Source organism: Danio aesculapii, chromosome 25 (assembly GCF_903798145.1).
Source record: "Danio aesculapii chromosome 25, fDanAes4.1, whole genome shotgun sequence".
NCBI classification, from domain to species: Eukaryota; Metazoa; Chordata; class Actinopteri; order Cypriniformes; family Danionidae; genus Danio; species Danio aesculapii.
In genome coordinates, this window is record NC_079459.1 from 33,655,188 (window position 1) to 33,677,941 (window position 22,754).

The window sequence follows — 22,754 nt, forward strand, 5'->3', positions numbered from 1 at the left end:
GGGAGAAGCCACTGTGGTCTTTTTTCTTCTCTAATAAATGAGTTGCACCTTAAAATCTCCCAGCCCGACCAGCTAAGACCAGACTGGAAATGGAAACCAACCTGGAAATGGCCAAAACCCCTCTAAAACCAGGCTGGTCAACCAGCCAACGAGCCTATGCTGGTTTAAGCTGATTTTTCAGTATGGAGATGCTCTTTGGGAGCACAAACAGATGCTCAAGACATTTCTGGAGGGCATAATAATACTAATAATAATAATAGTGAACCACTGTTATGGTCATGACTGGCTGAGATGTTTTACAATGAGCAAAACAACATTTAAGATGTTTTATAATGTGCTGGAAATACTGGTTTGTTGATTAAGACGTCCCAGTACGCACAATTTTATCATTGAACTTAGTAGGTAAATGTATTTCCAGTGTATGTGCAATTTTTCTCATCAGATAAAACACTACTTAGTTTATGCGCACATTTAAAGTGTATGCACACCTTGCGTTTCCTTTACGCAGTTTTATGGGATAACAAAATACATATAAAAATAAGTGAATGGAAACATATAGTACACATTTTTTACAATACCATTTTCTCTGTGTAAATGAATGTTTTTTTTGTTTAGTTTTTTTGAAGATGGTGATGTTTAAAAAATGTATATTCAGTCGACAGGCCTGAACGAGTACTTGATAACCAAAAAACAATGGTGGGCTTTTTGTGGATAGCTATATCTACTTTTTGCGTATATATCTAAATGACTGTTTCGAGTGTTTTTGGTACATCATTTCTATGTTTCAGTGTGATTCTAGTCACATATTCTCTTAAAACAGCCATCAAAAACTCAACGTGCTGTGTTTTTCTTCATGTTGTAAAGATTATAAGTGCTCTGATGTAAAAAATTGAAAGCAAAAACAAAATAAATAAATGACTCCGTAAGAGAATTAACTAAATTACAGAAGATAAAGGCATTTGAGCAAGTGACCTTTAAGCATTACTAATATACATATATTCATGCATCACATATTGACTCATGCATACTCTACACAAAATGGCTTGAAAACATGGCAGATTTTATGCCATTTCTGGGAATGTCACAGCACAGGTTTTTATCATTCTGTCAGGAAACCAGAGGCATGTTTACAAGTTCCCAGACTGTAACTATTGAGTGTTTCTGAAGAGGAAACTGGTTCTTGGATTCGCAGAAGTTGCATCAAATCTTTCATAGATTTTTTTTTGTCTTGTCTGCTTGTTCTGGCTTACACAAAGCATCTTTTATAGATAACACCTGGGTTAGTGGAAAAGACTTTATGGGGTGAATCTCAACAAGGATTATCCTGGTCATATTTTTATTAAAAAGATTTGTAATGTATTTGAAATGGACTTTGGACATTGTATTAATAATAAAATGAAATTTAAGGCTAAGTAAACAATTTTCACCTCCCTTTCACCCACAGATTTCTTGTTGGTCATTAAAAAGAATTAACCAAATTTAAATTACCGTATTATTTTACATTGAATTGATGATCAAATTAAATATCCCGTAAAAGTAACCCCAAAAGAACATGAAATAGAAAGTTAAAAATAAATCAATTCTCATTGTCCATTTATATTTTATTGATATAAATGAAAATAAAAATTACATAAATGAAAACAGCTAAATATAGTAAAGAAAAAAAAATCTATAAATCAATCATAAATTTCTATTCCTGCATGATGCCGGGATAAGAAGTTAAGATAAATAGATTTTTGCAATAGAAAAATTATATTAATTGCATTAAAAAACGTTAAAAATAGTCCATAATTTGCAGAGAAAATGAATTAAATTAAAGGGGCATGGATTAAGCTCATGAATTAAAAGCAAAATTGAATAAAAAATAAAACAAATTGTCATTAACACCTTTCATTGCATTGATAAAATAACTCTAAATACTGGATTACATTAAGAAAATAAAATAGATAAAAAATCATTACTGCTTTGCATTTCATTAATAATGAAATATATGCTAACAAGATCAGACGGTAGGGATTTTTGCTATAAAATAAAGAAAGAAATAATTAGGCAAACAGCCATACGGGAAAATATTAGCTAGTAAAAGACAACCAAAAATGAAATGTAATAATATAAATATTTAAACTAAAAATATTCATAATATATATTCCACCCTAATTAGAAGAAATAAGACTTTCTCCTTATGCTCACTGAAAAAACTACGATTCACTGGATTTACTAACATTTTATTAAGGTAACTTGCAAATAATTTATGATGATGATGATGATGAGCCTTTGTCACAACACTGTTACATGCAGCGAAATCGGACCCCTTCGATCATACCCAAATATCACACATTTCAGGGGAAGACGGGTCAGTCAAGAGGTAGCATAGAAAGAGGAAATAAGATACTTTGGGGGGGAAATGGGCTGAATTTAAACAAATTAAATGTAGTAATGATCAACTTAATTTGTTTGTTTAAATTTAGCCCATTTAAAATGTTTGCAACCACTCACCTTCACTCACCTTAAAAACATGTAGTAAATCTAATAGACCATTGTTTTCAGTGCAGATCTATACAGCATATTCTCTTCAGTGTGTTGTTGTTATTGTGTGGAGTTCTTCAGAGCTGCAGGTCTCGCATGTCTTTGCTGTTTCAGGAGCAGATCCGTCTGTACTGAATACTAAGAGCTCAGAGACTGATCTGGATTCAGGCGGTGCAGGTACAGGTGCGGCTGACAGACAAACAGACTGAACTCAAGTCCTGGAGGAATCACACATTTACACAAGCCTGACTCAAGGTGAACAGAAGATTTCCTGAAGCATGGCGGGAATTAAACTGGTTCAAACTCAAATATCAGTATATGTAAGACATTGGATGATGGCTGCTGTAGCTTTAAAATGTAATAAGTGTATGTGTACGTAACTATCAGTTCAGGATGGATGAATGGATGGATAGATAAACATTAGACATAGACATTATTTTTCTAATAAAATATATACAATAATATACATTTATACAATGTAATATATAATATAAATAGATTTAACATAAAAATAAAACCAATTAAATAACAACAGATTAATTATTCATTATATCATACATACTCACCGGCCACTTTATTAGGTACACCTGTCAAACCTCTGCCTCTGCCTTATTGATGTCAGAGGAGAACGGCCAGACTGGTTCTAGCTGATAGAAAGGCAACAGTAACTCAAATAAGCACTCGTTACAACCGAGGTCTGCAGAAGAGCATCTCTGAACACACAACACGTCCAACCTTGAGGCGGATGGGCTACAGCAGCAGAAGACCACACCGGGTGTCACTCCTGTCAGCTAAGAACAGGAAACTGAGGCTACAATTCACACAGGCTCACCAAAACTGGACAACAGAAGATTGGAGAAATGTTGCCTGGTCTGATGAGTCTCCATTTCTGCTGCCACATTCGGATGGTCGGGTCAGAATTTGGCGTCAACAACATGAAAGCATGGATCCATCCTGCATTTTATCAACGGTTCAGGCTGCTGCTGGTGGTGTAATGGTGTGGGGGATATTTTCTTGCCACACTTTGGGCCCATTAGCACCAATTGAACATCGTGTCAACACCACAGTCTACCTGAGTATTGTTGCTGACCATGTCCATCTCTTTATGACCACAGTGTACCCATCTTCTGATGGCTTCTTCCAGCAGGATAACGCGTCATGTCATAAAGCGTGAATCATCTCAGACTGGTTTCTTGAACATGGCAATGAGTTCACTGTACTCAAATGGCCTCCACAGTCACCAGAACTCAATCCAATAGAGGGATGTGGTGGAACGGGAGATTCGCATCATGGATCAGCCAGTGTGTGTGTATAAAATATGTCCTTTTTTTCTTTTTACATTCAAATAACTTACACAAATTTGTAATTTATTTACTTTATTCATATTATTCACTCTAAAAATTGCTGGTTTGCTTTAACCCAATGTTGGGTCAAATTTAAACATTGGGTTGTCATTTGAATTTAATTGGAAAATTAACTCAATGTTTGGTTTGTCCATATTCGACCCAACGTTGAGCTATGACAACCCAGCAAAAAAGATGATTTAATTTAATTTAAAGAGTTAATGATGCTTCTCCAAATACAGCTTCTTAATCTCCTACAATTCACATTCATCATTTAACTTTTATTCCACCCTTCCCCTTCCTGATCACAATCTGTAATTTCCTGGTTTGTTAAATAGATGTTGACCCTTGTTGACCTCATGCTCTGTAATGACTCCATTCATTTTCTCCATATAAGGAAAGAGACTTAAGACAATAACTGAGAAAGACTGTACATGCTTTAGCTGAAACCATCTGTTCACATTGATTCATTAAAATCTAAAACAGTGGTGTTTAATAGCAGAATTTCTGCAGAAAACTACATTTCCCATGATGCCAATCAGAGAGCTGTAGTGAGCAAAATGCACCAAAAGGTATATTTAGCTCCGCCCACTCATATGAAGTAACGCTAATGACGTAATCAAGTGTCGTTACTCTCTAAAAATATGCAAATATTTGGTATTAAGTGCACATTTTGCAACTTTAAATAAAAAATTATGCTTATTGGATTGTAGTTTTTTCACATTAAAACGTTTTCTTCAATTTTCATGGACTTTTAGGTGTTTTTTTGTGATTCACAAAGAAGCTAGTTGCTTTTGTTCGCTGTTTATAATGGTTTATTAAAGTTTTTTGTTGTTGTTTTTAAATGACTTGTTACTCATTTGTGAATGTGAGAACTGCACTAAAATTATACTAGACTGCTAATTAAAGTCCTTAATACCAGATTCAACATAATACTTCTTTGAATTACTATTATATCACACAAAAATAGGCCCGAACGCTAGAGAGGGCCAAGAACAACATCTCAGCTCATTCATTCTGCATCACAAACATCGATCATCTCTACCAGAGCGGCAAAGTGATCCGTCAGTCTGTCAGAGCTACATGCTAAATGCTAATGCCACTTCAACAGGGGAATTATAGAGGCGCTCGTCTCGCATCCGAAAACCCCTCTGAATACTGATGCAGATCACTCAGAGAAATTGGGAGAGCATTTATTAACAGTATTAAAAAATCTAATATTCAAAATTATGAATTACAACATTAATTAAAAATTACTGTAATAGTAACATGCAATTAATAATGTTTATAATATTCATTCATTCATTTTCCTTCAGCTTAGTCCCTTTATTCATCAGGGGTCGCCACAGCAGACTGAACCGTTAACTTATCCAGCATATCTCTTACACAGCGGATGCCCTTCCAGCTGCAACCCAGTACTGGGAAACACCCATACACACTCATTCACACACATACACTACGGCCAATTTAGTTCATCCAATTCCCCTATGGCACATGTGTTTGGACTGTGGGGGAAACCGAAGCACCCGGAGGAAACCTACGCCAACACGAGGAGAACATGCAAACTCCACACAGATGCCAACTGACCCAGCTCGAAGCAGCAACCTTCTTGCTGTGAGGCGACAGTGTTAACCACTGATCCACCGTTTACAATATTATATTTCACAATTAAACATTTCACTTAATTTTTGTAATAATTTCTTCACTTTAATTTTATTAGGTAAAATAATACATATGTGCTTTAAAAAAAATATATATTTTACCATAATTAAAAAATATATAAGTGTAAAATTGATTATATGAGAATAAGCACACTACATTTACTACTTTTTAAATATATGCATATATATATAAAATCTGCTTCGTTCTGTGCATGCGAAGTTCACATGTCCAGGTTTTTACATGGAAGTTTTTAATGTTTATAAAATCAGCAATAATAATTATTAATCGTATCGCATCATGAGTCAGGTGAATTGTTACATCCCTAATTATTAAATATTAAATAACTGTAATAAACAAACATGAAACTGAAAAACTATATGAAATCAATCAATGAAGAATTATAAAAAGCAGTAGCAATAAAAGAGTAATTAGCTAAATTACTCTTAGGTGTAATATGCAATAAAATGTTTATATTATTAATATTACCAATAATTGTTTGATTAATGTTTTACTAGTGAAATGTGTATTTTATTAGGCCATAATTAAATATATATTTTTAATTATATATAAAAATAAAGCATAAATAAAATACATAAAAGCATAAAGTACACCCCATTTTGAAAATAAATATATTTTTATCCATTTCTCAGTGAATTTAGGTAATATATTTTGGTGCATTTGAACAAAGCAAATTTATTAAATTTATATATTTATTGAAATAATATTTTAGTCACTGAACATCTTTAGAAATAGAACGATAATACATTTAAAGTCATGCAAAATGATGCACAATTTTTTTCAATATTTTTGTTTCTCTTGATTTATATTTATACACACACACATATATATATATATATATACACATACAGTTGAAGTCAGATGAATTATTACAGATGAAAATTAGCCCTCATGGCTAACTCTGGCTTATTTACAGTCTCACTGTTTCTTAATGAGCATTGTCCCTGTTAAATTAAATTAGCCCCCCTTTGATTTTTTTTTCTTCTTTTTTAAATATTTCCCAAATGATCTTTAACAGAGCAAGGAAATTTTCACAGTATGTCTGATAATATTTTTTCTTCTGAAGAAAGTCTTATTTGTTTTATTTCGGCTAGAATAAAATCAGTTTTTAATTGTTTACGAAGCATTTTAAGGTCAAAATTATTAGCCCCTTTAAGCTATATTTTTTGATAGTCTACAGAACAAAACACGGTTATACAATAACTTGCCTAATTAACCTATCTTGCCTAGTTAACCTAATTAACCTAGTTAAGCCTTTAAATGTCACTTTAAGTGTCTTAAAAAATATCTAGTCAAATATTATTTACTGTCATCATGACAAAGATAAAATAAATCAGTGATTAGAAATGAGTTATTAAAACTATTATTAGAAATGTGTTGAAAAAAATTTCTCCGTTAAACAGAAATTGGGGGGGGAAATAAACATGGGGCTAATAATTCTGACTTTTTTATTTGTATATATCCACTTTATTTACAGAACAGAATAGTTATATAAATATAAAAAGTGTGAGACCTTTTTTCTGTGCATCCGATGTTCACATGTCCATTGTTTACATGGAAGTTCCTCCAGTTCAGCCTGAAATGCTCTCTTGAAGTGGAAAAACAAACATAGCAGCACATCTTCTGAAGCTCGCGGCGGGTTTGGGACTGCACGTGGGCCTGTGATTGATGAGTCCACGTCTCAAACGCTCAGACCCTGCGACACGTGATTATAACCATCGGATGATCCCGCAGCGCGCTGTGTGTTGTTTAGGGTCCCTGGGGAAAAAAAATAAATATGTGAATACTTTATAGGGCCAGCACAAACAACTGCAAATATTTACACTGTGTTAAATGTCCTGTGAAGCTACAAATCTGCCCAATCAAAAAATAATCTGAGGTAGTGTCAAAGTGGTTAAATTCGGCAAAATTGACTAATTTTTGGCTCTGTTACATTATTTGTCTTTACTGTTTGTAGTATTTTATAGTAAATACTTCAACTACAGCTACGAGTAAAGTATTTTGTTTGGTATATACAGTATTATAGCATTTACAACTCTAGTAAAAGCTAAAGCATACTGTAATGGTACTAAAAAACTGTAATATACTATTATTAATGTAATGTAATATATTATTACTATTAATTGTAAAATACTATAGTATACTTTAGTCAAAAAAATAAGAAACTGTGGTGTATTGTAGTATAATATATGAGCAACATCACACAGTGCAATATGCCTGTATATCTGCACTGGTGGAAGGCATGCGTTGGCTCGAGGCCACCAGTGACAATTTACAGCCATATCGCACTGCTACAAGTGTGATATTGCGTTTATACAACAGTTCGACGGCACAATCATGTGAATTAAAAAGAAAATCAAACACAGAGTCTCAAAAATCCTTTTGTACGAGAAACTACTTTCTTCTACCATTCATTCTCATCTGCAGCTGACCTCAGACCAGCAGAAACCATTGCTACTTCACCAACGTCACTTTAGAGCTAGCATTTGAATGATTCTCTAGCGTAATGTCTAAAGTGAAAACAAAACAGGTGATTTTGCTCACATTTTAAGATTATACAGCTAAACGGCATGAAATGCCATCAGTCTGCAGAGGTTTCCCAGTATTTCTCTGTTGCAATCGAGAGATCACAATAATTTACCCCGAAAAAGCCAAAGCAATGCAAACACAGCAGATTACTATGGTATAAATACAGCACTACAGCATACAAAAGAAAGAGATCGACTTAGAGTGTCACTTACCTGTTCTATCATAATTTGATCAGCTGTAGTTTGAAAATACGAAAAGAAAACGCTGAGTTTTTCTCCTCTGCGGTCTCTGTCGCCATCTTGTGGCACAACCATCTGTGCTCTCAGTATGACAGGTTGATGGCTGCCGACACGCTAAATCTCCAAAATTATAAACATCTAAAATAGGCACTATCCTTGTAAATAAACTGCATAGATACCATCTAAACAACTACATTCTCGGCTAAAAAAGCCTCAAAAGTACATTACATTCAACAGCAACAATATTTGTCAGTGAGCTTATTCCTCTAGTTGTCATGTGCGTGGGGTTATACACAAGAATGAAGAGGCTGTACGAGTGCTGTCATTGCAGAATAACACACGGTTATCAGACAATCAGATTTGAGAACCAGACAGAACTGTTGTATAAAGAAAATTACAGTATTGGGTCATTTGTTTATATTACTATAGTCGTTGTTTTACCATATAGCAACTACATAATTACCTCAACAGATTAACTGAAGTACTTTGCTGTATTGTTTAAATAACACTATTACAATACATTATTGTAGTATTTTTTGTAGTCTTTCAATCAAAATGCATAGAGCTGAAAAAACTATCCGAGATCCCTGCTGAAAAATCCAGCTTAAACCAGCTTGACCAGCCTGGTTTAAGCTGGACATAGCTGGTTTTGGCTGGACTCCCAGCCTGGCTAGGCTGGTCAAGCTGGTTTTAGCTGGTCATTTTCCAGCCTGACCAGCTAAGACCAGGCTGGAAATGGCTGGAAACCAGCCTGGAAATGGCCAAAACCCCTCTAAAACCAGGCTGGTCGACCAGCTAAAACCAGCCAACCAGCCTAGGCTGGTTTAAGCCGTTTTTTTCAGTAGGGATGGTGGAGAAAGTAGGTAAATGCATAGAAATATAAAACAATGACATTTGTTTATGTTATGAACAGTTTTTTTCCCAAATAACCACTTGAATCTTTGGAACTAGCTAACTGCTATACAGTAATAGCACATATTAGCATGATAATTGTTAAATCTGCCTTTTAAGGATCTACAATAAATATTTAAACCAATAGTTGTGCCTTTCTAGCAATATAGCTTATTAGCATGATTATTGCTAAATCTGCCTCTAACAATTTGCAGCAAAAGTATGACACAATATTTGGCATTTTGTGATAAATATAGACCTTATTAGCATGATAAATGTTAATCTTTTAAAAAGTATTTAGACCAATATTTGTGGCTTTTATCCTAGCAATAGAACATATTAGCATGATAAATGCTAAATATACCTCTAATAATCTACAAAAACATTATTTGACCCAATATTTAGTGCTTTCTGCTAGCAATAAAACATATTACCATGCTGAATCTGTCTTTAATAATCTACAAAAAAGTATTTCGCCCAATATTTGTGGCTTTTAACCTAACAGCAGAACATATTAGCATGATAAATGCTAAATCTGCCTCTAATAATCTACAAAAACATTAGTTTGACCCAATATGTGTTCCTGTTATGCTAGCAACACAACATATTGGCATGATTTTAAAAAGTGTTTCCCATCCCCATTAAATATCATGCAAAGCATACAGTGCACTACAGATTCAGGTAAGTGAACATCAAAAATTATTTTAGTATTGATTGTTTAAAATTCACCCTGCACTATTTAAGGTTGCACATTTTACACAAACTCAAACATTTAATTTACAAGAGAAACACAACTATGTTTAAGTTAAATGGGGTTATTTGTATTTTTCTTGCAGTGATTCAAATCAGAGGTTGTATTTATTTCAGTTAGCATGCTGTCTTTCTGTAAGCGTAGGCAGTAGTAGACGTCAGCACGGCTCACTAGTTTTTGTAACAGATCCCTTGTAATACTAAACAGAGCATGGCGAACCCCAGTTTTTTTTTTATGCATGACATAGCAGTTTCTCTGATGAATCTCTGACCGAGGGGTGAACAATGTGTCCTCTGGAGCACGTCAGCTGCATTCAGAAACAGTGGACCTGTCCTTTCTCACGCTAACAGGCTAATGTAAACATGCAGCTCAAACAGGAAGTCAAGCAGATTGCAGCGACTGTGCTGTCTCATTCAGTGGACTGCATACTGGAATATAAAGACTTGTCATTTATTTAAATATCAGTGCACTGATGGAAATTATATAAAAGATTATATTCCACATTATATAGAGAAATTAGACTCTAAAACATTTTGAATCAACTGTAAACAAATTTGATCTCACCTGTTTATCTGGTGGTCCAAAGTTGATAACTTCCGAATTGGCATTGACTGGGTTGCAGGTCTTTTCTGGCCAGTGCGGTCAAATTGGTCCAATTTTGATGAATTTCAATGGGTTTTTGGCCATGTGCCAGTTATTATGAATTGCCCTCAGTTGGTTTTCTGGTCTTTTCTGGCCACCAAAATGGTTTTCAATGGGTTTTTGGCCATTTATTAGTTCTAAATTGACTTCATTTGGTTCTACGGACTTTCCTAACCACTGAAGTGGATTAGACTGGTCATACTGGACTAATTTTAAGAATTCAATAGGATTTTGGCCATTTGTCAGTTGTTTTTCTTGTCTTTTCTGGGCACCAAAATGAGTTCAACCTGTCAAACTAGTATAAATTGTAGAATTTCAATGGACTTTTTGGCCATTTGTCAGTTCTGAATTGGCCTTAATTGGTTTTCTGGCCACTAAAATGGTTCCCAATAGTCAAACTGGTCTACTTGAAAGTCAATGTCAATGGGTTTTGGGCATTTGTCTTTTATAACAACCAATATGGCTGCCACAGCTTAAACAGGTCATGTTTGAAGGATTTATACCGGATTTGGACATTGGTCAGTTGGTCAAACTGGTATACCAGTTGGTTGTTAAACTGGAAAACCAGCTAAAACCAACAAAAGACCTTAGATGAAGCTTCGTCTAATGATACAAAATTGAATCCAGCTCAATTTGTTTGAAATGCAATCATTTGCAACATAATGACTGCATGATTTCAGGTATGATTGGTTCTCCATTTTTACTAGATAACCACTGCATTCAATCTTCAGAAGGCTCGCATTTATGAACTCGGAAGTGGCATATATAGGATATGTGTTCAAGTAATTTTCGGTGGCCAATTTCATTTTTTCCTTTCTTTTCAACCAAATTACTGACAGATAAATAAAGGCTTTTTAGCACCAAATAAAAAAAAAAAAGAAAATGATGCACATACCTGCATATTATCCTTATAGCACGTGCAAGAAATTTTTTTTAACCAGCGGGCACCTTGATATCAAAACAACATCAAAAAAATGTGAATAGATTGGATGTCAAAACCTTGACGTCCAGTTGACATCCACACATAGATTCCCCTTTGTCCACCGTTCTTATTCTGAATACTTCAGTTCCAAAGCACAAATGTACACTGGATTTTGCATCCATGTAAACCAGTGTTTCTCAACCACGTTTCTGGAGGACCACCAACTCTGCACATTTTTCATGTCTCCTTAACCAAACACAACAGATTCAGATCTTCCGCTTGTTAACAGAGACCGAACGACCTGTAATGGGTAGGAAAGACAAAGGAGACGTTCAAAACGTGCAGTGCTGGTGGTCCTCCAGGAAGGTCGTTGAGAAACACAGATGTAAACAACCTTGATGTCAAAACAACATTATTGACATCTAACACTGGTGTCAAAAACACGTCAAAATTCAACTATTAGATGTCAATTTGATAACAATTGACACCCTTTGACATCAAATTGACATATAACATTGTCTATTTGCATTTTGACATGCTTTTTCATGTTGTTTTGACATCCCAGTAGGTACAAATCAGTCACCTCACAAACTAGCTTAAATGACTATTATTTTATATAGTATAAAACTAAACGTTCAATCAAAATTCCCATCGCAAATGATGATATTTAGAAGCCTGCTTAATAAAATAATCAAAATGTACTATGCAGAGACATGCAGAAAAGCAACATGCTTATTTAAAGCCTCTACCTAAATAATAAAGCAAAACAGCAATTCGAGAAAGTGCTAAATCACAATTACAAGATCATTTAGACATCAAAACAGCATCTGAACCTACCAGCATTAATCCATGTAACCAATTAGTCTGACATCACCCAGGACTAGAGATGATGCAGAACACTTAAGGTATAAACAAATCTGAGCACAAGCTAATAAAAACTGATGATGCAATGAGGCATCAATGGGGAAAAAAGACAGAGAGAGGCCACAATTACACACAGACAACACTGTCTTGCCTCGCTGGCCCCATTATCAAATTTACAAGCATCAGCAATAAAGATTAATCACGTCAGGTTACAGGCTATCGGACACAAATCAGATTTACAGTGTCATAAATGTAAACAAAGATGAGTGATTTGTTTGCTTAAACATCGAAGGGCTCATAAATGCAGTCGTCGGCTTGAGTATAAGCATGTTAGAGACCAATTATTATTTATTGATTGCAGATAGATGAAGATTTAGCACTAAAGCTACGGTTATGAGTGGAAAAACAATGGACAGACTAACTGCTATTAAAAATGTGAACTAAAATCGCATTAAATGCAACAATAAACACACATCATGCATAATTATGGTGTTTATAACATTTATGACGTCTAGATACGCAACTTTGAGCATCACAAGTTGTAAACCAATTGTAGCTAATAAATGAAGCTAACGATTTGAGCAGTATCATTGTAGATGACATAATCAGATAATCTAATCTCTTTATGCAGTCACAACACTATTTATCTGGCATCAAAGCGATTAAGACGACAGCTTTAAATTAAAACGATAAATTCAGACCAGATATAACTAATAAACAACAATGTCAAAAACAGCAGCCGAAAAACAGATGGTGTTAAGAAGCCTATAGCAAGAGACTCTTTCAAATTAGCATGTTAATAAGCATTGGCTGATTTGCATTCAAGGTAGGTCTGAAATCTTTGAAAGCTGATTTCTGCAACATGTAGGATGAAAATAAATAAGGTAATCGCAAGTTTTTAGCTCAAAATTCTGCCTTTTTTTCACAGTTTAGAAAAAGCCCCATCAGAAATTCAAGGTATACACTGAATCATAAGCAAAACATCTTGAAATTCTCTGACTTTTTGATTTTTAAGATTTGTAGAAAATATAATTATTTTTTTTCATCCTTTATTTAAGTTATGATGTAAATCATTTACATTACAGTCTTTCCTTACTATATGTGTGGTTTATTTATAAACTAATTTCGAGAGGATCACGTGCTTATGATCAACACGGCTGGCTCCTCATTAGCTCCGCAATCTGACCCATTAGATGATTACGGAAGCATTATAAATAACCAGAGTTTTTCACTCCAGTTATCTTCGTCTTGAAGCTTCCCCCTCCTTCCACCCCTACTTCCTCCCTCTTTTTCCGATAGGGCGACACGGTGGCCCAGCGGCTAGCACTGTTGCCTCACAGCAAGAACACCGCTGGTCCAACCTCCTATCGGGCTGGTTGGTGTTTCTGTGCGGAGTTTACATGTTCTCCCCGTGTTCGCGTGGGTTTCCCCCGGGTCACCCGGTTTTCTCCCACTGTCCAAAAACATAAACTATAGCCAATCGACTAAACCAAATTATCACCGAAAACAACCCTAGTTTACACTTCTCACACGACGACAAGCAGGGGAGTTCTCGAGACCTACCTGAGCTCGAACTCCGCTCTCGCCCTTTTAACAGGAGGGAGCCCCGGGCTCGAGGATATTACGAGCTCAGGGCTCTCTCCCGGGACAGCATGCCAAATACGCTTTATTGATTATCAGCTAAGTGTGAACTCTTGAAATATATTTTGTATGCTCTGTCAAATTCTATGTTAACTGAAACTGCCCTATGCGGAGATGTATTTTGCATACTAATGAAGCATTTTGCAGAAGGAGCTATCTTGGACAAGAAACAATAAAAAATAACGTGTGTCTCTCGGTTCTGATTTCCTGTGTAACCGTCTATGAAAACATATTGGGGCCTATGGAGGTCTCTAAGCATGTGCATTTAACTGGTCCAGTTCTTCTGTGCAGAAAAGAGGAACTATAGACCGTGCAGAAAAGCTGACAGAGACAACCCGCCTTCTCCTTCTTCTGTGAATATATAAATGGGTCTTTAGTCCTAAGAAAGCACTCGAAGAGCGCCTGGTGTGTTCTCCACATTTGTGCAACCCAGGGCTCTGATCGAATTATTCATATGTACATAATAAATGACTTATATTTTTGAAATCTCCGCCTCCTGAGTTTGTATTGACCACGCATGGAATAATGGAGCAGATATTCCCACAGATTGTAACTCAAAATTGTGAGTCAAATTCAGAATTTTGGGATTATATTTGGCAATTCTGAGAAAATTTCAATTGCAGTTTCAAGTTTATATCATAATACACGATGTTAAACCAATATTTATTGCACTGCAAATGTACAGTAGGCTCTAACAATTCTGACATAATCAGAATTATGTTTATTGTTTCATAATTATGAAATCGTATCTCATAGTTCCCAAAATTAATGGAAGAATTGTTAATTTATATCTTGAAAAAGTAGTGAAAAGAACTGCAAATAAATAAACTTTAAATAAACTGAATCTTTCTCAGACTTCTATCACTTTTACCACATTTAAAACAAAAAAAAAAAGAGATACAAAGTGCCAAATTTAAAGAGAAAAAAGCCAAAATGCTAAATATGTTAACACCAAGGTGAAATAACTTTTGCAATTATTGAAATATATGAGTGTTTGGGTGTTTCCCAATGTTGGGTTACTGCTAGAAGGGTAACATAAAACATATACCAGAATATAAATAAGGGACTAAGCCGAAGGATATGTGAGTGAGTGATTATATGAAGATGGAGGCAAAACTCGCTATTGCAAGAAAAAGCCTGCCTCCGAATTTGGTGATAAATTCACAATTACATTTTTATTTCGAACTCTGTGGCCGAAACAAGCCTTCAACGAAAACTCTAAACCATTTTTGCAATAAGCAAATAAGGATACATATAAAAAGATATTAATAATGTATGCTAGTCTTTTTGAACCACACAAACGTGTAATATACTGTACACTCACCGGCCACTTTATTAGGTACACCTGTGCAATTGCTTAAAGCAAATTTCTAATCAGCCAATCACATGGCAGCAGCTCAATGCATTTAGGCATGTAGACATGGTCATGACGATCTGCTGCAGCTCAAAGCGAGCATCAGAATGGGGAAGAAAGGTGATTTAAGTGACTTTGAACATATCAAGGTTGTTGGTGTCAGACGGGCTGGTCTGAGGATTTCAGAAACAGCTGACAGAAAGGCAACAGTAACTCAAATAAGCACTCGTTACAACCGAGGTCTGCAGAAGAGCATCTCTGAACACACAACACGTCCAACCTTGAGGCAGATGGGCTACAGCAGCAGAAGACCACACCGGGTGCCACTCCTGTCAGCTAAGAACAGGAAACTGAGGCTACAATTCACACAGGCTCACCAAAATTCGACAATAGAAGATCGGAGAAACGTTGCCTGGTCTGATGAGTCTCCATGTCTGCTGCCGGGTCAGAATTTGGCGTTAACAACATGAAAGCATGGATCCACCCTGCCTTGTGTCATTGGTTCAGGCTGGTGGTGGTGGTGGTGGTGTAATGGTGTGGGGGATATTTTCTTGGCACACTTTGGGTCCATTAGTACCAACTGAGCATCATGTCAATGCCACAGCCTACCTGAGTATTGCTGCTGACCATGTCCATCCCTTTATGACCACAGTGTACCCATCTTCTGATGGCTACTTCCAGCAGGATAACACGCCATGTCATAAAGCGTGAATCATCTCAGACTGGTTTTCTAATTCATACAAATTAGCCATTAAATTAAAATGCATTGACTATAATATATGTAACTAGAGTATTTGGTCACTTGTTTAGACTACTTGTACAATAGATTAATCCAAGCACTTTGCACTCAAAATACTCTACACTTTACTATACATGACTATAGTATTTTTCATTTGGGTATTTAGGACACTTGTAAAAGTGTACTTAATTTATTCCTTTTTAAAGCGCCTTATTCACCTAGAAATCCGAACATTTAGTCCTCTGTTCTCTCCCATTCTCAATAATGTTCCAGTTGAGAAACTGTTCCGATTTAGTGCGTATTATTAAGCGGCGGGTGATTAAAACACTTCAGAAACACAAAAGCGCGCGACTCTATTAGCGTCGAGCTAATCTACTGGGGGACTCACAGCTCAAAGCACACGACTGGCGCTGCAGATAAAAGCGCCTCTGCTGAGATCTCTGCCTGCCTTCCTCGAGCTGATTTCTGCCATGGCAAAACGACCAGGCCGAGAAAATCCAAAACTCACAAGTCCAATAGTGCTTCTGTAGTTTTGCTCCTAGAGTGATAGCGGACGGATCGAAGCCGCTTTTGAGTGCTAGAATTCCCAAATGTCCGTCTGCCACTCCAGAAAAGAGCAACTCAAACTCAGCTGACTTGGTCTCTTTGTCCACAGCAGATTTCTGAGGTAAAATCCATAGAAAAACACAACGAAATTTAAAGAAACTAGCCGTTGTTTCTAGAAGGGATACAGCTGCGTCCGGAGGTTACCGAGAAATATTTATATTATTTATTAAATTACGTATTAATTGTATTTTATTAACGTCTACTCCATACACCAAATATCACTGTAATGTAAAAACAGTATATACCTAGCATTATTCCTATTATTGATTAAATTACCCATTAAATTGCTGATAATGCCTACCCCAATCCTAAACCAAACCATCACTGCAATATAAAAACATTGATTATACTGAGTATTTTTCATATTGTTTAATAAATTATCATTAAATTGTATTTTATTAACGCCTACCCAACCCCAAAGCCCTCACAGTAATGTAAAAATATTAACTATTGTTCCGTGTCACAGTGTCACAAAAATTATGCTATATAGATTTAGGACTAATATTAGCAGCTGTATCCAAATCTAGACGTTACCACTTACCAAAACTAGCTGAAAAAAGAAATGTGGCTAATTTACATTTTATTAACGCAGTTAACTCAAACAAAATATATGAATTCCCGCATTTAAAAATATAATTGTAATTTATGTTAAATAGTGGTTTGAATCACACTAAAGTACCTGAACTAATAATTATTGTGTGGTAGTTGCTATACACAACAAATTATCCAAAACTGTAGATTTCCACAACTGTAAAAAAAAGTATATTATATCACAATACACCAAGGCTTACTGTAGTAAAAACTGAAGTATACTACAACTGTATTTAAGTTTATTATGTATTGGATACAGTATAACTGACTGAACTGTTTCTTGAGCATTAAAATAAGTAACTGTTTTGACCATAAAGATTAAAGTAATGATGAAAATGAGTTTATTTTTAACTGACATATTATTTCACAAATTTCCAGCATTTTTGCAACTATTGTTTAAAAGCTAGGTGAAAAAGATCTCTCCATTAAACCACCTGCATGGAATTTTTTTTTTATCATTTTGAAGCCTATTACGCCTAAACGATAGGCCTAAAAACAGAGATGAGGTTCTCTAGGTGAAGGTCTAGGGGTCAAACAACTAAAAGTAAGGTCAAAAATCTTGGTGTTATTCTGGAGTCAGATCTGAGTTTCAGTAGTCATGTCAAAGCAGTAAATAAATCAGCATACTATCTCAAAAACATTGTAAGAATTAGATGTTTTGTTTCCAGTGAGCACTTAGAGAAACTTGTTCATGCTTTTATCAGCAGCAGAGTGGATTACTGTAATGGACTCCTCACTGGCCTTCAAAAAAAAACAGTCCAGAATGCTGCAGCCAGGATTCTGACCAGAACCAGAGACACATCACACCTGTCCTCAGGTCTTTACACTGGCTCCCAGTGACATTCAGAATAGATTTTGAAGTATAATTACATGTCTATAAATCTCTAAATGGCCTAGGACATCAATACATTACAGATATGCTCACTAAATACAAACAGATCACTCAGATCTTTAGGATCATATAAACTAGAAATTTCAGGTGTTCAATCAAACAGGGTGAATCGGCTTTCAGCTACTAACAGCGCCCCCTGCTGCTGGAATCAGCTTCCAGAAATAATCAGATGTGCTCCAACATTAGGCACACTCAAACCAAGACTGAACACACATCTGTATAGCTGTGCCTTTACTGAATGAGCACTGTGCTACGTCCAACAGATCACACTATTAAGTCTTTCTTTTCCTTTTCGTTCTTTTATAACCTGTTTTAACACATTTCGATCTGTTTTTAATCATTTTTATTTTCTTATACTTGTTTCTTTTATTCCTGATCATGTAAAGCACTTTGAATTACCATTATGTATGAAATGTGCTATATAAATAAACTTGCCTTGCCTAAAAACATTAGGAGGCCTAATAGTTTTGATTTAAAACATATATTGTAGATTATTCTACACTATTTTTTGACATATACAGTACATAATAATCTACAGTGTGTGTTTTAATTCACAGCACACACAACATTGTACTCTAGCGTCCTTTTCCTCCAACGCTCATCACAGAAAGAACGGTTAGGAATAACAGAATGCAAGTCTGCAGCGTTGGAAGGCTGCTGGGAAAGCTTGCTGAAATATTAATGCCAGCTAAAATACCGAGCCTGTCTTTAGTGAAAAGTTTTCAGCCGCCGCCGAGCCTAAAGAAAGTTGTTTATCACTTAATAATACAACATGTGCATTCTATTCTCACGTGTGGAGAAACACATGTGCTTCATATATGAACACACACATATATTCTTGTTGCGTATGTCACTTTAGACCTGCCAAATGAGCCAAACAGAATGAATTGAGAAAGACCGCTCCTTCTGCCAGCTGACAGGCCGGCTTAATTGAAACTATCAATCATGATTCCTCTGCACATTACACACGCGCACACTAAGTGTTCCCATCATCTAAATCAAACACACATGCTCGGTTCTAAATCCTAGTGCGCTGCCTACTGCCTACACAGTGGGCTACAAATAGAAGGCAGTAAGTGAACAATTTGTGATGGAGAGCAACTGTTGTCACACAAATAGCGCTCAATATGAGACTATTACAATTGATATCGGGTGAATATTATATTATGGATGCATACAATTTTGGTATATATTGGTTATTGCTCTTCTCTGTCTCTATACAGCACTCATTCCAGAATTCCAGGTATATTTCAGGCACTTTCCTTAATCTGGAATGACATACAGCAGATGTGTAATTCATTCATTTTCTTTCGGCTTAGTCCCTTTATTTATCAGTAGTCGCCACAGTGGAATGAACCGTCAACTTATCAATAATATGTTTTACGCAGCGGATGCCCTTCCAGCCGCAATCCAGCACTGGGAAACACCCTTACACTCTCACATTCACATACATACACTATGGTCAATTTAGTTTATTCAATTCCCCTATAGCGCATGTGTTTGGACTGTGGGGGAAACCGGAGCAAACCAACGCCAACACGGAAAGAACATGCAAACTCCACACAGAAATGCCAACTGGGACTCGAACCAGCGACCTTCTTGCTGTGAGGTGACAGTGTTAACCACTGAGCCAACGTGCCGCCCTGTAGAGCTCAATATGAAACTCGAATTACATTTGATATTGGGTGAAATTGTGTATTTAAAACAATATTGTATTATGGATGCATATAATTTTGGTACATATTAATTATTTCTCTGTCGGTCTCTATATACCAGACATCATTCCAGAATCACGGGTATATTTCAAGCATTTTTGGTCCATTTATTTTAAATCTGGAATGACACACAAGACACAACTTATGTGTAATTTACAAATAAAATTAACCCATTCAGGTAAAATAAGGCAAAATGCTGATTGGAAACATGAGATTGTGTAAATAAGTTAAAAGTTTTAAACTGGGCGATGCAGTGACGCAGTAGGTAGTGCTGTCGCCTCACAGCAAGAAGGTCTCTGGTTCGCGCCTCGGCTGGGTCAGTTGGCATTTCTGTGTGGAGTTTGCATGTTCTCCCTACGTTCCTCCGGGTGCTCCGGTTTCCCCCACAGTCCAAAGACATGCGGTACAGGTGAATTGGGTAGGCTAAATTGTCCATATTCTATGTATGTGTGTGAATGAGTGTGTGTGGATGTTTCTCAGAGATGGGTTGCAGCTGAAAGGGCATCTGCTGCGTAAAAACAAATGCTGGATAAGTTGCCGACCCCGGATTAATAAAGGGACTAACCCGAAAATGAATGAATAAAAGTTTTAAACTGTAACAGAGTTGACAATAACCGAGTTGACATTTTCCATCATTTTGTGCTTTAGCTCAAGATGCTAACCTCAAAACAGACACCACATGGCACGCCTAACCAGCATTTTAGTCATATTATCATTTTAACAATGTAAACGAGAAATTCACTTAAATATCGCAGTAACATAGTTGACATAATTAATCCACTAATGGTTTATCCTAAACATTTTGTAGAGAAAGAACAGGAGAAGAATAATGACACGCCTTAATGCTTTCACACCAGAGCAAGTGACACTTGGATCAACACTTGGATCAAGTCACGTGCTTTTTCTATCAGTGCTTTACCGATTGTTCTGCCGATGTAACCAGATCAGAACATAAAGGAACAGACACAAACTTATTTTTATAAGCGAAATTAGAAATGATTCATAAAATAGATGTTTCAGGCTCCTTTTTTACCTCAGCAGAGTATAAAGATGAACATTAGACTTAATTATTTCATGATAATTGAAGCTGAATGTAGGATTCAAGAGGTGGAGACGGTCAAAAATAGGTATAGTGTGAGTTTTAATTTAATATTTACAAGATGAAATGTCCTATTATTTTTCTTAGAGGTACCTTGATATAATTTGTGTTATTATATAAAACTGTTTCATCAGAACAGAGGAAGAATAGTGATTTAAGCGATTTGGTGTGGTTGTGGATGTCAGATAGGCTGGACTGAGTGTTTTGCACAACCATCTATAAGGCTTACAGAGAATGAACTGAAAAAGAGAAAATATCCATTGAGCAGCAGTTCTGTGGGTGATAATGCCCTGTTAATGCTGGAGAAACACCAGACCAGCTGATAGAAAAACAACACAAACTCAAATAACCACTTGTTTTTACAAGAGCACCAATGAACACAGAGAACTTTAAATCTTGACACAAATCCAATGGCAATTCACAACCTTTTAATTTAGCGACTAATTTCTAGGTATTTGCATAGTCTCATTTGTGCATTTTAGTATGATTTGCTTATCCCGTGGAGTTTGAGGGCACACCTCCTTTTAAAAATAGTACATTTCATATAAATAAAATCGTATGAATTTGTACGAATTCAACACTTACGTAAAATAGTTACGTTTCCTTGTGAGATCAGGCTGGAAGAGACAGGTGACACTCCTGACAGCTAAAAACTGAAGCTACAGTTCACCGCCAACCTGATTTCACCAAATTGGACATGTTCCTGCCTCCTGGATTAACATCTATGCTGATCCTGGATCAACATTCCAATCAGCCAATCAGAATTAAGGGATCCGTTTAGTTTATGTTAAGTTTAGGCTTACGGTTAGGTTCATGCACTTCTACATGAATGTTATCCAACTATTATTCCCCTCTGATTTGGGGAATAATTTAGAGTTATGGTTGGGTTTAGGGGTAGAGAATAGGTATGAATTACATTTTCCAAAAAAAATAGATGTTCCAGGATCAACATAGATGTTAATGCAGGATCGCATCGTACTTGGCAAAGTCATGACCAAAATAAGATGACAGTAAAATAGAAAAGGCTGATAAAGCTGATCTGATAAGTCTTTTGTATGGTCAGGTCCGAATTATGCATAAACATCATGAAAGCATGGATCCATCATATCTTGTATTAAAATCTGTTCCACGAAGGCAGTTCTGAAGGCACCAAAGAGCATCCCAGACCAGTACTAATATGTTGTACCTAATCTGTAAAACAAATTTAATTAATTAACCCAATAATTCGGGGGCAGCACGGTGGTTGGCACTCTTGCCTCACAGCAAAAAGGTCACTGGTTCGAGTCCTGGCTGGGCCAGTTGGCATTTCAGTGTTGAGTGTGCATGTTCTCCTCATGTTGGTGTGGGTTTCCTCCGGATGCTCAGGTTTCCCCCACAGTCCAAACACATGCGCTATAGGGGAATTGGATGGGCTAAATTGGTCATAGTGTATGAGTGTGTGTGTGAATGAGTGTGTATGGGTGTTTGCCAGTACTGGGTTGCAGCTGGAAGGGCATCCGCTGTGTAAAACATATGCTGGAATAGTTGGCGGTTCATTCTGCTGTGGTGACCCCTCATAAATAAGGGACTAAGCCGAAGGAACATAATTGATTTCAAAGTGTTGGGTTAAAAAAAGTGTAATTTTAATTAAAATTGAATTATTTAACCCAATGTTGGGTTTATGCAAATCTGACCCAACGTTAGGTTGCAACAATTCAGCATTTTTTAGAGTGCAATAAAGTGGCCAATGA